Source organism: Bombus vancouverensis, chromosome 4, assembly GCF_051014615.1.
Source record: "Bombus vancouverensis nearcticus chromosome 4, iyBomVanc1_principal, whole genome shotgun sequence".
Classification (NCBI taxonomy): domain Eukaryota; kingdom Metazoa; phylum Arthropoda; class Insecta; order Hymenoptera; family Apidae; genus Bombus; species Bombus vancouverensis.
The window spans coordinates 10,171,739-10,185,817 of record NC_134914.1 but is presented as its reverse complement, the minus strand read 5'-3'; the positions used below and the strand labels follow the sequence as shown (position 1 = coordinate 10,185,817).

At 38.0% G+C, this 14,079-nt stretch overlaps 1 protein-coding gene across 1 annotated transcript in view; it reads right to left on the bottom strand.

Moving 5' to 3' along the window:
• The window catches only part of P5CDh1 (delta-1-Pyrroline-5-carboxylate dehydrogenase 1), a 171,162-nt gene that overhangs the window by 77,455 nt on the left and 79,628 nt on the right, over positions 1-14,079 (bottom strand). The window contains exon 8 of the transcript XR_013058305.1: positions 11,496-11,751. The gene's annotated coding sequence lies outside the window, so the exon portion shown is untranslated. The remainder of the gene's footprint in view (positions 1-11,495; positions 11,752-14,079) is intronic.

Genomic DNA, 14,079 nt, shown 5'->3' with positions numbered 1-14,079 from the left:
ATGTCCACGTCATTTCGCGCAGTGGTCTTTATTTACCCATAAAAGTTTCATAGTGTTATCACACTTCGCTGCTTGCACCAGTGGGACGAATTGTTTCATTGGTAAGTGCTTGGATATTTTTACGGACCTGTCCAGATCTTACACGCGCTATCTCTTTTTCTTATTTCCTCTCACTAAAAAGTATAAGAAGAGAACTCCTTAAAACGTCGATATAATTTTCTATCTTGCAAATTATCTTCCTTCTTGTCCGGTTTCTTGGTAAATAACATTCAAGAAATGATAGAACTGGCATAAAATATAATATATAGAGGTTTCGATATTCACTTTCTCAGTGAATCGTTTATTTTCGAGAGAAAATAAAAAAGATCCTACAATAGAAATTTTTATCTCGATCACGGTTTTCTATCGACACAGTATTGTAAGGCAGTTTCACTGGCTTTCAGAAACTTTGCCAATTGTTTACCTGTCAAAATGGTATTGCGTCTAAAGGGAACAGTGGTTCCATAAACAGTTGTTTCCGCGACGTTTACGGTTACGTTCTAAAAGGAAATTCGCTATCATGGTCGACGAAGTTCGGCTAGATCGCCGTTGCAATCGTTCTATGATTGCGCCAAGCGATCTAGGTACAGGCATTCAGGTCGTTCAGGGCATTCGAACCGTACTCGGTATTGACATGCACGCTATGTCAGCGATCCTTCGGTTCCGTTCACCGTCGCGTGATCCAGGCATTCGAAATCTCTGAAACATCTTGCGGAAAGAATCGTCCAACGATCGTCGAGCAAACGTCGATGCAGCTTTATATCTCGGTGATACTTGAAAGAAAAAAAGAGTGCAATTGCAGAAAAGATGAAAGGAATATTAAATATCTTCCAATTATTTTTCTACTACTTATCTTTAACGTTGGCATGAAAGAAAGAATAATTTTACGGAAACGATGGAATTTACAATAATTTTGTGAATTTATAATAATTGTGTAACGATAGAATTTATATTAAATAAGTTTAGAATCATTCAGCTAAATGAAACGGTATATACAATACGATATTTGAAAAAAGAAATAAGATGAAATACCATTTTTAAAGTAGCTATTGATTAGTTAATTTTTCTACTTAGAAGGTAGAAGTTTATGAAGTTTGCACAAGTTGTGAAGTACGATAAACAATTTTATTTTTAAATCATGTCAACTCGATTTAACACCCTAGACTGCAAACAGTAACGTGAAGTATGAATTCATACTGCAAAGTATCCTATATTTATTTTGAGTAGTAATTCACTCCCATTAATAAACTCTCGTTGTTGACACTGATATGACAATGTATAAATATATATGTATATATATATATATTGATTTATCGATAGGCCCTAGCTTTTGTATATTTCGCTATAGTTGTGGCAGTATATTCGTAGTATTTCTATCGGTTAGTGGCACGACGAGACCAGACGGGACGAAGCTAAAAACAATGAAACACGGTACGTTTGTTCAGCTTGTACGTTGGAAATCGGCGATTGTTTGACAAAAACTTCGCTTGCTAAGCTCGATTCGCGAACCGGTTTTGCCATCCTCAGCTCGAAGAAATAATGGCAACTATTAATTTGTTGTCGCCACTACGATCTAACGAAATAATCGATAAAACCGAAGCGACAATTATTATCGTGCTGGCCGATTTATTGGACTCGGATTCTTTATAAAATTCTTTTCGAAAAAAAACCGCCGCTGCTATGACAAAATCGTTCCTATAAATTTCCAGCATTCTTACGATCAATTCCTCGGGAAAAAATAACGATCTCCACGGGAATATACGGTGGGTCGCGGAAATATTATTCGAGAGAAAGTAAGGAGAAAAGGAAATTCGGTTGATGAACGCTTTGTAGCTTGTTAATTACAAAGGTATTGTTTACTTACACGTGGGTACAAATGAGTGGAAACAGTAGAACCGTCAATGAACAAAGTGTGAGATTAGTATGAAAAGGAATAAAGATGAAAGGTATATGAAAATATATGTAATAATAAAAAAGGACGCAGTCTATATGTATGACAATTATTCGAGTCACCAAAAATACACTGTCGCAAGTCAATAATATTGCTACAAAAAGTGATAAATTCGTCCTTTTTATCATTTGCAATTTATGGTGTATTTCGTTTAAGATTTGCCAAATGTTCGGATAAATTATGAAAGTGTACATGAAAATATTCAGGTCGATTACATAACAAACGAAGCAAAAATTGAAACAATAATGGGACACATCGACGTTTAAAGTTTCAAAATCAATCGAAAGAGAGGACAAAAGTTTCAATCGCATGATTCCTGGTCACTACGTGGTAGTCGATAATAAATTGAAAATCGTCCCGGCAGTGCAACGATAGCTTTACAAAATCTGTCAAAATTCCCGAGCACAGATTAGAATTTTTTAGCTCACGCGAATTGCGCGAATTTCGACCGCCCTGGTTGTTTTCGCGACGTAACGCGTCGCGACCGACGACCATCCGAAAATTTCGTCTGGACACGTAGCGTTTCCCTTAATGGGTCGCAATTTTCTCCACCGATGGGGAGAGAAGCGTTTCATAATTGACGAGTACTCGCTTTTTAACCCTCGTTACCCTTCCCCCTTTCTCCCTTTTATATTTATCTCTCTCTCTCTCTCTCTCTCTCTCTCTTTCTCTGTTTTTCTTCCTCGTTTATTTTCTCTGTCCTTATACAGGGTATTTCATAATAAATGGGAAATATTTAAAAAACACATTCAGCATCTAAAGGGAAGAAACAGTTCGCAACACAGAAGTTAGAAAAATGTTCAGATATGGCGAGCTCTGTCGCTTCATATCTAAATAACATTATAGGAGATACTCAAAATGACTGTCTTGCATCTCGGTGCATGCATCCATTGGATTTTTATTTGCAGAAATATGTACTTGAAACCCATTGTATACTCAACGTCTACCGACAGCGTTCAGATACTTCGCCATAAAATTGAACAAGGGTTTCAATAAATTCAAGGAATATCGATAGCTATTGAAGGAGTCGCCACATCTGTAGACGTCTGCATGCATCCATTGAAATGCAAGAAGATGATTTTGCGTGTCTCCTATGAAGGTAATCAGATACGAAATGACAGAACGCAAAACTCGTTATATCTCGTGAACGATATCAAATAGAATATACGTTGATACGAGCATTTCTCATTACCTTTAGGTGTAGAATCCGTCCTTTAGATGTTGCCCACTTATTATGAAACATCCTGTATATATTTCTCTTTCTTCCTTATTTCCGCTAGCTCTTTTATTCTCGTCACAGCAACCGTTCCCGCCGTTCATTTGCCGACGAGCCAGCCGAAACTTCGACTCGACCTGAGCGCGTAGTTTCGAAAATCCAAAAAGTCACGTTTCCGGATGGATAACGAAGCGCCGCTTATTACGCCGTACGCTTAATTGTGGCGGCGAGTGTTGTTCGAAATAATTATGAAGCTACTCGTAAACGATTTTGACCCCGCGCTCTTCCTTCGCTTGGCGTTATTAGTGACGCTTTAAGCGAACGAAGGCTTGATCCTTCTATTAGGTTTCACGGGATTAACGTCTGGGGATGGTGCAGGAAAGACGGCCTTCCCTGCGCCCGCTTCGTCCACGGTTAATTCGCTTATCTTTTAACGTTTTCTTAAACTACTCTTTCTCTTATACCTGGCAAACACGTTCTTGATTTATTAAGGCAAATTCTGGTCAATTACTTTCGCGACCCCTATATATCCAGCTTTATTCGATGCTTGCAGATGATATATTATATTGGAAAATATAAATATGTACCTTGGATGCCTCGACTGACTAAAATAACCAGCTAAATTCAAAATTTATATCTATATAATAATAATTGATGTAACAAATTTTTGTCAAAATCCAGCAACGTTTTAATCCTGAAACAGGTTAAGGAAAATACGAAGGAATCGTCGTCGATTCTTAAAATTTCCCACGCGAATTTCATTTTTATATTATCATCCTGTAATATGTCATCGCAATGCCGTTATTTATAACCACTGGCCAAACTATATAACTTTTCTGCTCTTCGTTTGACATTGAATAACAATAAAACGTAAGTAACTTTATCAATTTTCTAGTTTAGTAAAGGTATACCTTTAAGGGTTACCTCTCGCTTCAATCTGACGAACGATGTTTCCCATACAAAATTTAAAAGCTTTGCTCGATGGCGGAAACAAAAGTGAGATTGCGATATAAAAATTCGAAAAACGTAGCAGCGGGTTAACCAGCATGCTTTTTCCGCGTCTTGGTGCAGCAGCTACGCATTAAATAAATTAACCGATACTTGGACCAGCTTTCAGCCAGTGTCCCGTGTATTCTTTTCCCGTTGACGTTGCCCAACTCCTCGTGACGTCTCTCTCGTGAATGATACACGAGCCTCCCTCGCTTCTAAGCCCCAACCCTTCGCTCGTCGCCCAGTCCAGCGGATATTTCTGAATTATGGACGCCGTTCAGCCGTGTACCATTCTGTGTACGAACGTGCAGGACAGACGTCCTAATGCCAGGACGATTGTTGCCCACGAAATACAATGCGAACGTGTTCCCATAGAGTCCACTGCCACTTATCGAGAAATCGTACCCGTGAATCGACTAGCGAAGATGGAACGATCGACACGTTATTGTATGGACCAACACGTCGAAGCTTAATGGGCGATGCGTTCGGATGAATGTTTAATACGTTGATGGGGTGGCTATGATTTTTACCGGTCTTGATGATTACGCCATTCAGTTACGATTGCAGGCTTGTGAAGAAGAATATGGATTTTTGTACGAATTTGTCGTTGGTGCATTGTTTCATAGACCACTGACGTAAATTGCTATTTTTATGAATGTTTTTGTCAAAGTTATCTAAACCCCAGAGACACAGTGTAGTAAGTCAGAATTTTCAAAGTTTAGAGAGCAAATGAAAGTTGCAAAAACGTTGTAACAAGATACGGATTTCGTATTACTTTTATACCGTTGTATTAAAAACAAAACGACTTGGAAAGGAGATATTTTTACCATCGGGAAGAGTAAAAGTTTGATATTGAAAATACGTAAAATGTGACTTTTTAAAAAAAGTGCACTTTACGCTGATACACTCTGGCTTTGTGATTCAGATATAGGACTTAAGCGAAGATTTGTTCTATCAAATATGATAGTGTTTGTAGAATATTGTACACTGTCATACTTTGGGTATTTTATATATTTCTACATTTCTGGTACATTCTATTCACTAAGTTTAATATTTTTGTGAACACAATTAAAAAAAGTAGAAGAAACACGCTGTTACTATTAAATATGTACTGATGGGAACAGCGATTAAAAATACCAATGGTGAAAATAAACAATTAAAGAGCAATATATAATAACGAAAACACGGTAGAACTTACGAAACGATTTCATAGTATTGCGTGGAATTAAATTGGTTGTAGATGGATTTTTAAATTCGTTGCTGTTAGGTTTCATTGTTATATCGTGAATGATATTGTTTCGCAATGTTTACAGACAATGAAAGATTTTTTATAAGTGTTGTTTGTATTTCTATGATATGTATACCATATTTTTCTGTAGTACCGAGCATGGAGGATTTTCAGATTTGCTTTTGACATGTTTTGTTGTCACAATGTGGTTGTTGCTATTTCACTGCGATTCCAGCGATTGAAATATTTTTTTCTAAATATCATTGTTGTTTGTATTACATACATAGTGTTGCATAAAGGATTTATAAAATCGAAGAATGGACTTTCAGATTCGCTGTTTCTGTGATTGCAATGAACAAACGATTTTTTGTAACTGACGCTTATGTATCTTTGTATCAAATACTTTTATACAATAGCGCTCATGGAATCGATAGATAATGCGTTATCGTACAAAATTAGTTTCTTCAAATTCATAAAGTTCACGTGACAAATGCATTTCCATTAGGTTGCCCGAAAAGTTTCTTTCGTTTTATAAGCAAATAATAGAAGTACAATTTTTTTTTTGTTTTATATTAGTTTATTGAATTATGCACGAACATAATAATAGAAATATAACGAAATGGATCATACCTAATGCAATAAAATAATATAAAACAGAAATTGTTGTTCATCTATTATCACCTTATGAAACGAAAGAAACTTTTCGGACAACCTAACATCTCATTAAAAACCAGCACGAATTTCATCAAAAGTACCTACAAATTTTTCGTAGTTGCAAAAATGAAAAAATCTGAAATTTAATGATTCTACTATTAATTACGCTGAAACGATCCAACTAGTTTCCTATATTATTCTCGAATGTAGAAAAATAAGGAATGTAAAATTAAACGATCCTTCGATCACTGAAGTGAACCAATCGAATCGAAATGGAACTGCAGATCGAGTACGTTTCTACGTTTTTCAAACGAATGGTTGGCCGATGAAATTTTCGCGACGCACTGTACCGTCCTTGCGCACTGAGTGTAAAGAGCTGGATATAAAGTATCTGGCGCCACGTTTACGACATGCTCCCTTCTTTTCCACTCGATCTTTCCCAAATGCTACCCATGGAGCGCGTATACCAGTACCGCGTGACTCTTTATTAAATCTACATCAGTGCCCCAGAAGCGATACTCGAGGATTGAGAACCCGAGTCTTGTTGCGACAAAGCGAAAACTAGTGAAGGTACCATTTTTCAAATAACATCGTATTATATCGTGAACGTGATACCATGTAATTTTTTGTATAGATCGAATACCTGAAACGTTGACGATATAAATTATCTTTCGATTTCCGTGTAGATAGACGAGATACAGAAATTTTGCTAACTTACAAGATACGTGTCTCTAAATAGTTAATTTCTTACTTAGGGGACATTCTAGTATTCTCAATATCGCGAAAAGTGACGTTTCAGTATTGTGACATTAGAGAATTAAACAAAGTGACTCTTCCTGTATAATGAGAGTGGCATTTGGAAGTGAGGAATTCGAGGGAGCGAGTTAAATAGGTCGTTTTAAAATACAAAACGCCTCCGTGCTATAAAGTGGTATCTTATAATTGTTTGATTTTTTCCCTACGGCAACGATGGTCACTCATAATTAATTAAAGCGAACGTCAGAATACGCAGCGGCATTTTCTACGTTTATTTTTCTTCATTAAGATAATCGCTTCGGTGCTGGAAAATACAGAGACATTTCACGAAGACGTCTACTTTCGCATTTCGACGAGATAATATCCTATCTCTTTAATTCTTAGCGAATAAATGGTTCATAACGCTATATATCTCCCATTGTATTCATTATGTATCTTCCATTGTATCACGCCTGTCTACTATTTTGATAAATAATAATGTTTCATTTCTTTTGCATCTTTGTTTAATTCACGCGTCTCGAAACAATCCTTACACATCTATTATAATAACTATCAATTTGTTATAAAATAGCCAAATAATTACAGTCTGATACATATGACTGTTAAAGAATTTATCACCGATATATTTTTCATCCCCTAATGGAATAAACCATTGGTCAACTTCAATTTCTGCGACTATAGCTTCTAGGAATTATTGCACAGAACGACGAGTCTCTCGTCCAGACCTTTAGGACAAAAGCTAATGGTACGAGATCGACGAAGAGAAACGCGTCCAGGTCTGCAAAACGGGAGAACAGTCAAGGGGATATGGCGTATCTGGCGCCAGAATAACGACACGCGGCGCCTTCTCGTCTGCGTCTCGCTGTAACCGGCGCCAATCGGACTCTCCATGGATCGGAGGTTCGCACCCAACCCCCGTCGGGACATCTAGCCAAAGCTCCACAGTTCCAAGCTCCTTCCGTCCTCCTTTCCTTATTCCGGAATCGCCCTCCTCTTGTTTGACTAGTGTTTTCTTATCCAAACGAGTTCTGCAGGAACGACTTTTAGGAAAAGAGATTATTAGATAGAGCAGAAGTTCGTTTATCCGAAGCTCGTTTATACGAACCAGTTTTTGTTTACCGTCAGTTATATGAACTCGTAACTGAGCCTCTATTATTCGAAGCGCGCTCCAGCGTACTTTCAGTTATACGAACACGCACTCTGAAGTCGTACGTGTGTTTTGTCTAATCTGATATATAATTGAACACAAGTTGTGTCGAAATTGTTGTTAAACCTCGGTTGTACGAACGTCAACTTCCATTATCGAAACTCATAGCAGTGTCTGATGGGGGTAGTAAACGAGCCTCTATTATCCAAAGTCATCGATTATTGTATTTTGTTGGTCGATTGGTTCGGGTAAACAAAGCTCTGCGTTATACAGGAAACATACGTAAATGGCAAAAATAGCTCGGTGAGATTTGCTCTGTAAATTTCTCACAGAGCCATCGCTCGTTTAAAAAGATTAAATTCTCAAATATACAAACTTCGAGTTAGAAACAAAGTATCTATCGTAATTTTACACAGTATTATTAAGATATAATAACAAAATTCTAAACGAAATCTCTAAATATCTCTATTATAAACGACAAAAATATCCTTCCAAAATTATCCTGCGATCCGTAACGAAACCTCCTTGCCCCTGAAACCTCGCAAAAACAACGCTGATCTTATTCCTCGATTCGTTGAACCTATGATCCCCACATTCCTATATCATCCTTCTTCTATCCCAATTCCCTTTTTTCTTCTCCTTTTCTTGCAACCTTGCCATCTCTCCTCTCTGCCCAGCATCCTTATCACAACAGACTAACTCGTCTCCCTTCGGTATTCGACTGGTTTGGCAGGAAGGGAAAGGGTCGCGTCTCCTATCGATCGAACGAATTCCACACGGAGAATCTGTTTACCCGAATTTCGCGCGCCGTGGCGCCGGCCAGAAGGAAATATTCCCTGTACGTGAAAGCACGGCCGGGATCGTCGTCGTTGTGGTCCAACCACCGACGTCTCTTCCCCGTCTCGACTGCTGCTACTTTCTCAAACGGTGGTCGGAGAAGCCACCCCCAGCTTCGTTCGATCCGTGCTGCTTTCTCTCGCCTGGCAGTTTCTCATGCCAAGTTTCTTCGTATCAGGCCACGATGAATTCGAATCTCTTGGGAGAATAATATTTGGAACGTAACAGGGAGGCTGGCCACCCTTGTCTCGGGGCGGTAACTCCTCTTGCGGTCTGCATGGATGAAGATGTTATTTGTAGTTTTCGTAGGACATTTTTTTGCCAGAAGCGCTTTGTATAGCAGAGGGAGATGGATTGGGTTTGTAGAATATAAAGGGTTGGATTATCGATTGTCATATGGGGAATATTTTTTATTATGGGACAGGAAAAATATTTATATGTTACTCCTGGTTGAGCTTCATGTTTATTTATTGGCTTGGCGGATTTGCATATATTATATCTTCTACCTAAAAGCATTTCCATTTATTCCTAATTTCCAATGATCGGTACACTTTGCATATTTTATTCGCCTTTGTGTATCGTGTGAATTATATACATTTCTGCAGCGTTGCATAAAAATCCGCAGCGTATTAACGAGTTATGTAACGCGTCAGAACGGATTATAAATTATTCGACACATGTATCTTAACATGTTTATTTAGAAAATATACAGGGTGGTTGGTAACTGGTGGTACAAGCGGAAAGGGGGTGATTCTACGCGAAAAAAGAAGTCGAAAATATAGGATAAAAATTTATTTTTTAATTTTTCCATCGAGACAACAATCTACAGTGAGATCCGTTCTAACGAGACGCGATAAAGTGCACGCGTACCGAGCGAAAATTCAAAGTCGATTTTCTCGAAAACGAAGCCTCAAACGAAAAATTTTTATTCTATATTTCCGACTTCTTTTTTCGCGTAGAATCACCCCCTTTCCGCTTGTACCACCAATTTACCAACCACCCTACATAAAACATTTAAAAATTATAATATCTCTATAAATCGTGTAAGATAAGAAACCATCGAGCATGGAGTAATCTAGAGCAAAACGACAACAGCCCCAAAATCAATGAAATACTTGCAGCTTAGCGAATCACCCCTTAATTATGAATATTTCAAACATCGGAATCAATTCTCTCAAAAGCAGAAAATAACAAAATACCAATTAATTTCGGTGAGAAATCATAGTAAATAGTTCGGTTTACATTCGATCCAGCGTCCAATCATTATATATCCCAACATACCCCAGTTAATTACAAATATTTTAAACGCTGAAATCAATGCTCCCTAAATCCAAAATTTCACCCGCAAAATATCGAAATAGCCATTAATCCTCGGCAAGAAATCATAGTAAATAGTTCAGTTTGCATTCGATTCAGCGTCCATCCCTTATCTATCCAACATACACCCGGTAGCTGGCTGCATTCGACGCTGATCGATCTAATCCCCAAGGACGCAACCCCTGATTCCCAGCGTTGACTACGTGTAAAAGTAAAGGACTGGCGCGCGTCGAAGATTAAAGTATCAAGGAACGTGGGGGTATCGTGTGCTCGTGTCGCAAGGTTAATCTTCCATTTAATCGGCGAGCAGAGGCAACCGGGTGAACGAGAAGCTAGCAAGAGGATGAAGGGTGGCGGCGGTGTTTAGGAAGTTGCCGCGACAACTTTCGAAGCGAAAGCAGTCGCGGTGAAAACACACACGGTACGCAACTTGGAACGTGAATTCACGTCGAAGAGGCTAGGTTTGTCTCGCGTTAAGGCTTCGAAGGGTTGCACGTACTCGCGCGGCGAAATTTAGTGTTTCAGGCGACCCTGGCTGGTTTATACTAATGTCGAGAAGACATGGAAGTTACACGACCCTAGAATTAGCATAATAAACCGAGGGAATGGAACATCGAGCGTGGTAAATGAGAAGCTGACTGAAAGGTCACTGGCTGATTTTACTTTATTTGAGGGGTGTTTTTCTCGGTGAAGCTTGTCTTCTTCGAGTTTCTATTGACATTGTTGTTCATAGATTTTCGGCGAGTAGAAAACCGAAATGTTGTTGCTGTTGAAATGAGTTTGGAATGTTAATAGTACTTGGAACCTTTGTATATAAATCTGTGTAAAAATATCCAGAGAAAGTAATAGTATTGTAAGTAATTTAAATAATATTCTAAATAATTTACATAGTGTTTCAAATAATCTCAACAATATTCTAAATAATTTAAATAATCATAGTGCAATTTATGAGTAACACATCAAGCTCCATAAAGAAAGTTTAAGCAACACGATTAATCTTTCTCCTCGTTTTCGTTCATCGTAAAAACGACGCTTTTGATAAAACGTTAAGAACTCTTAACAGAACTTCTCTCAGCGAAAACGAACCAAATCAACGAAGAATCGAAAGAATTAACGCGTGGAACGAGCTATCCTTAACAAACACGTGAAATAAAGAAACGAATGGGTTGAGGGAGGGTTAGACGGACATTGGAAAAACGAAGACGGTGGTGGCACGATAATATTCCTCGGGCGAATTCCCACGAAACTCGACCCTCCTTATTCGCCTTAGTGAGATGTCAGCCTCGAAAACAATGCGGCCCACGTACCGAAGCCGAGGAATCAAATGGCGCCGGAATACTAAACACGTTGGAATACTTACCCTCCGTTACCTCCACCACTAGTAAGCAAAAGGGTATTCCTTCCGCTCTTGTGCACGTACAGCCACGTGACCGACTGTTTTTCGACCGTTCGGCCGCTCTCTCCTCTCCTCTCTCGCGATCTCTCTTCGCGTGGCTCGCAATGTCATCGCGTTACGTGAAGAAGAACTTGATTCCGTGGGGTGGCGCACAGAGTTGATGCGAAGACCGATTTGTGGACTTGAATTTACGTAAGCAACGAATTTTGAAGATTGTTTCCTGGAAACAGAAAATTTATCATGAAATTATTGCATTAATTTGTTGGTTAAACTTGTCGAAGTTTGGTCAAAAATTGGTAATGTGTATCATCAAGTGAGTGTGTCGGATGAGAGAGAAACGAATAATAGTTTAAACAATTTCTAACGAACGTTTCGGATTCGTGAAAAAAGCAATTTGGTTTGTGACATAGTTTGGGGTAGATTTAAGTTAAGTTTAGAGACTCAAAGAGTTGCTCAAATTTATTAAGAGAGTTTGAGTCAAATTTTAGTAGGTCATGGAAACAAAATTGAGAAGTTTACGAGAAAGTTAGATTTGAGTTAATTTTAAAACTAAGGGGAAGAGATGGAAAAGAATATCACGAAGGGCATACAAAGCGCAATATATATTACGTTGTTAACGTATTTAAATTTTAAAATGGATAAGAGTACGAAAATATATGAGAAAAGAGAAGGGACTTTGTCTACCGTAATTAGTCGAAGCTGCGATGGAAAATCCATCATTTTTTATCTGACAAGTGACAAAGTCTGGAGATAGACACTGGCGTGCGCACACAACAGGAATTAATGGAGCTCGTGGGGGTTGGAGACGTCTGTTCACTCTGTGCCAGACATGACAGTAACTAAAATCAAACAATGTTCAAACCTCGTATTCAATGGTCGTCAGTGTCAACAATTTTGCCAAAAAAATACAGAGGAATCCGAACTTTATCACAACTTTTCGCTCAGAACGTTATGGATGAAAATAATTTTCACATAATGAAATAGGCTTTTTTAATGATTAGCTGGTTTCATTATTACGATTGTATAAAAAATTTTAAATTCTATAATTGAAAAATTCTTGCAATGGCTCTGTTACGACTTTTTCGTTTATGGTTCCATTTAATGTATACTTAGTGCATTAAAAATTGTAATAAATTTATCTTATCTCCAACATTTACGTTATTTTCTCTTTTGAGCTCGTACAAGAAGATCATACGAATAAATAACAATAATAAATAACAAAGTTCTGATATCTCTATTATAAGTCTATTTATCTATAACAAATTTCTACTTTTTTACTGTCGTTGATAATTCACGATAAATGCAACAAATTCAAACTTCGAAGAAACGACATTTCACAAACAGCAATCTAATTGATATTATTAATTATCATTTGCCAATAAATTTCTAATTAGACTAGAAAGTTCTGAGGAAAAGTGTGTAGGTCATTTTCTAAACAATTTTCCAGATAACAAATAATTTGGCCACCCAACAACCTTCCCCAATCCGGTTAACTAGGAACAGATGTTAATGATCGTCGAATGGACAAGAATTTCGCCGCTGGCAAAATTCGAAATTACGAACGGGGTTGCTCGGTTTGTTCGCTTATTTTCTTAATAGCGATATAAATGAATACGCGTGGTAGCGGCATAAAATTATTTGCGCTTTTACGCTAGGTCTGTTGAAGAAAGAGAAATAAAAAACAAGTTGGAAAAGGAACGAAAGTCGGGAGTTGCAAAATGAATTCACGGTGAAACGAAGATGTAAAAATGCCACACATGTGTATTCTTCTTCGCGTAACGGCAGTTCCCACTCGCCTTTAATTAGCGCTTTTCTAAAAACGAAAACCATTGCCTTGGAAAATATATGCGCTCGTTACATCCCGCTAATTATTCAACTTTCTGCAACGCAAACGCACAATTGCTAGTCGTCTTACTATTTCGTATATTTGGGAACGTTGAAAGACTTCGTTACTTGTGTCTCTTCCTCGTTTAATTTCTTCCTCATTTTCACGTATCCTCGCCGTATTTCCTGAACCGTTATTTTACATAAATATAGGAATTTGCTCGATTTATAATTTCCCTCATTCTTGTATATTACTTGCATTGTATTAATTCTTTCTCACAGCGATACACTGCTGTTAACACTTTGCGGTCCGCGATTACTTTCAAAGTACTATTCGCCAGATCTGTACCAGGTATTTACATAGACGACACCGGCAGGTCCGACATCAGCAATTGCTAGCTGAAACTAACGTCCTAAGTTTGGACTCACGTGGCGAACAAGATCGAGGAAGACAAGTGTTCCAAGAATTGTTCGGACTTATCAGCCGGAAGAAAAAACCAGATACACTGAAATCGAGTGAAGCGCGAAGCTCGACGGCTAAGCAACGCAACTTGATCCGAATTCAATCGTCCATGGAACGATACTAATGTATTTATGAGATAATGATGAAACTTCTTTATTTTTCACCTTTTTTAATTACACGTTTACTATTAGTATTTGTGAGTTGTTTCTAATTAACACGAGACCAAACACGATATACTTCAAATCACATTTCAAATACACA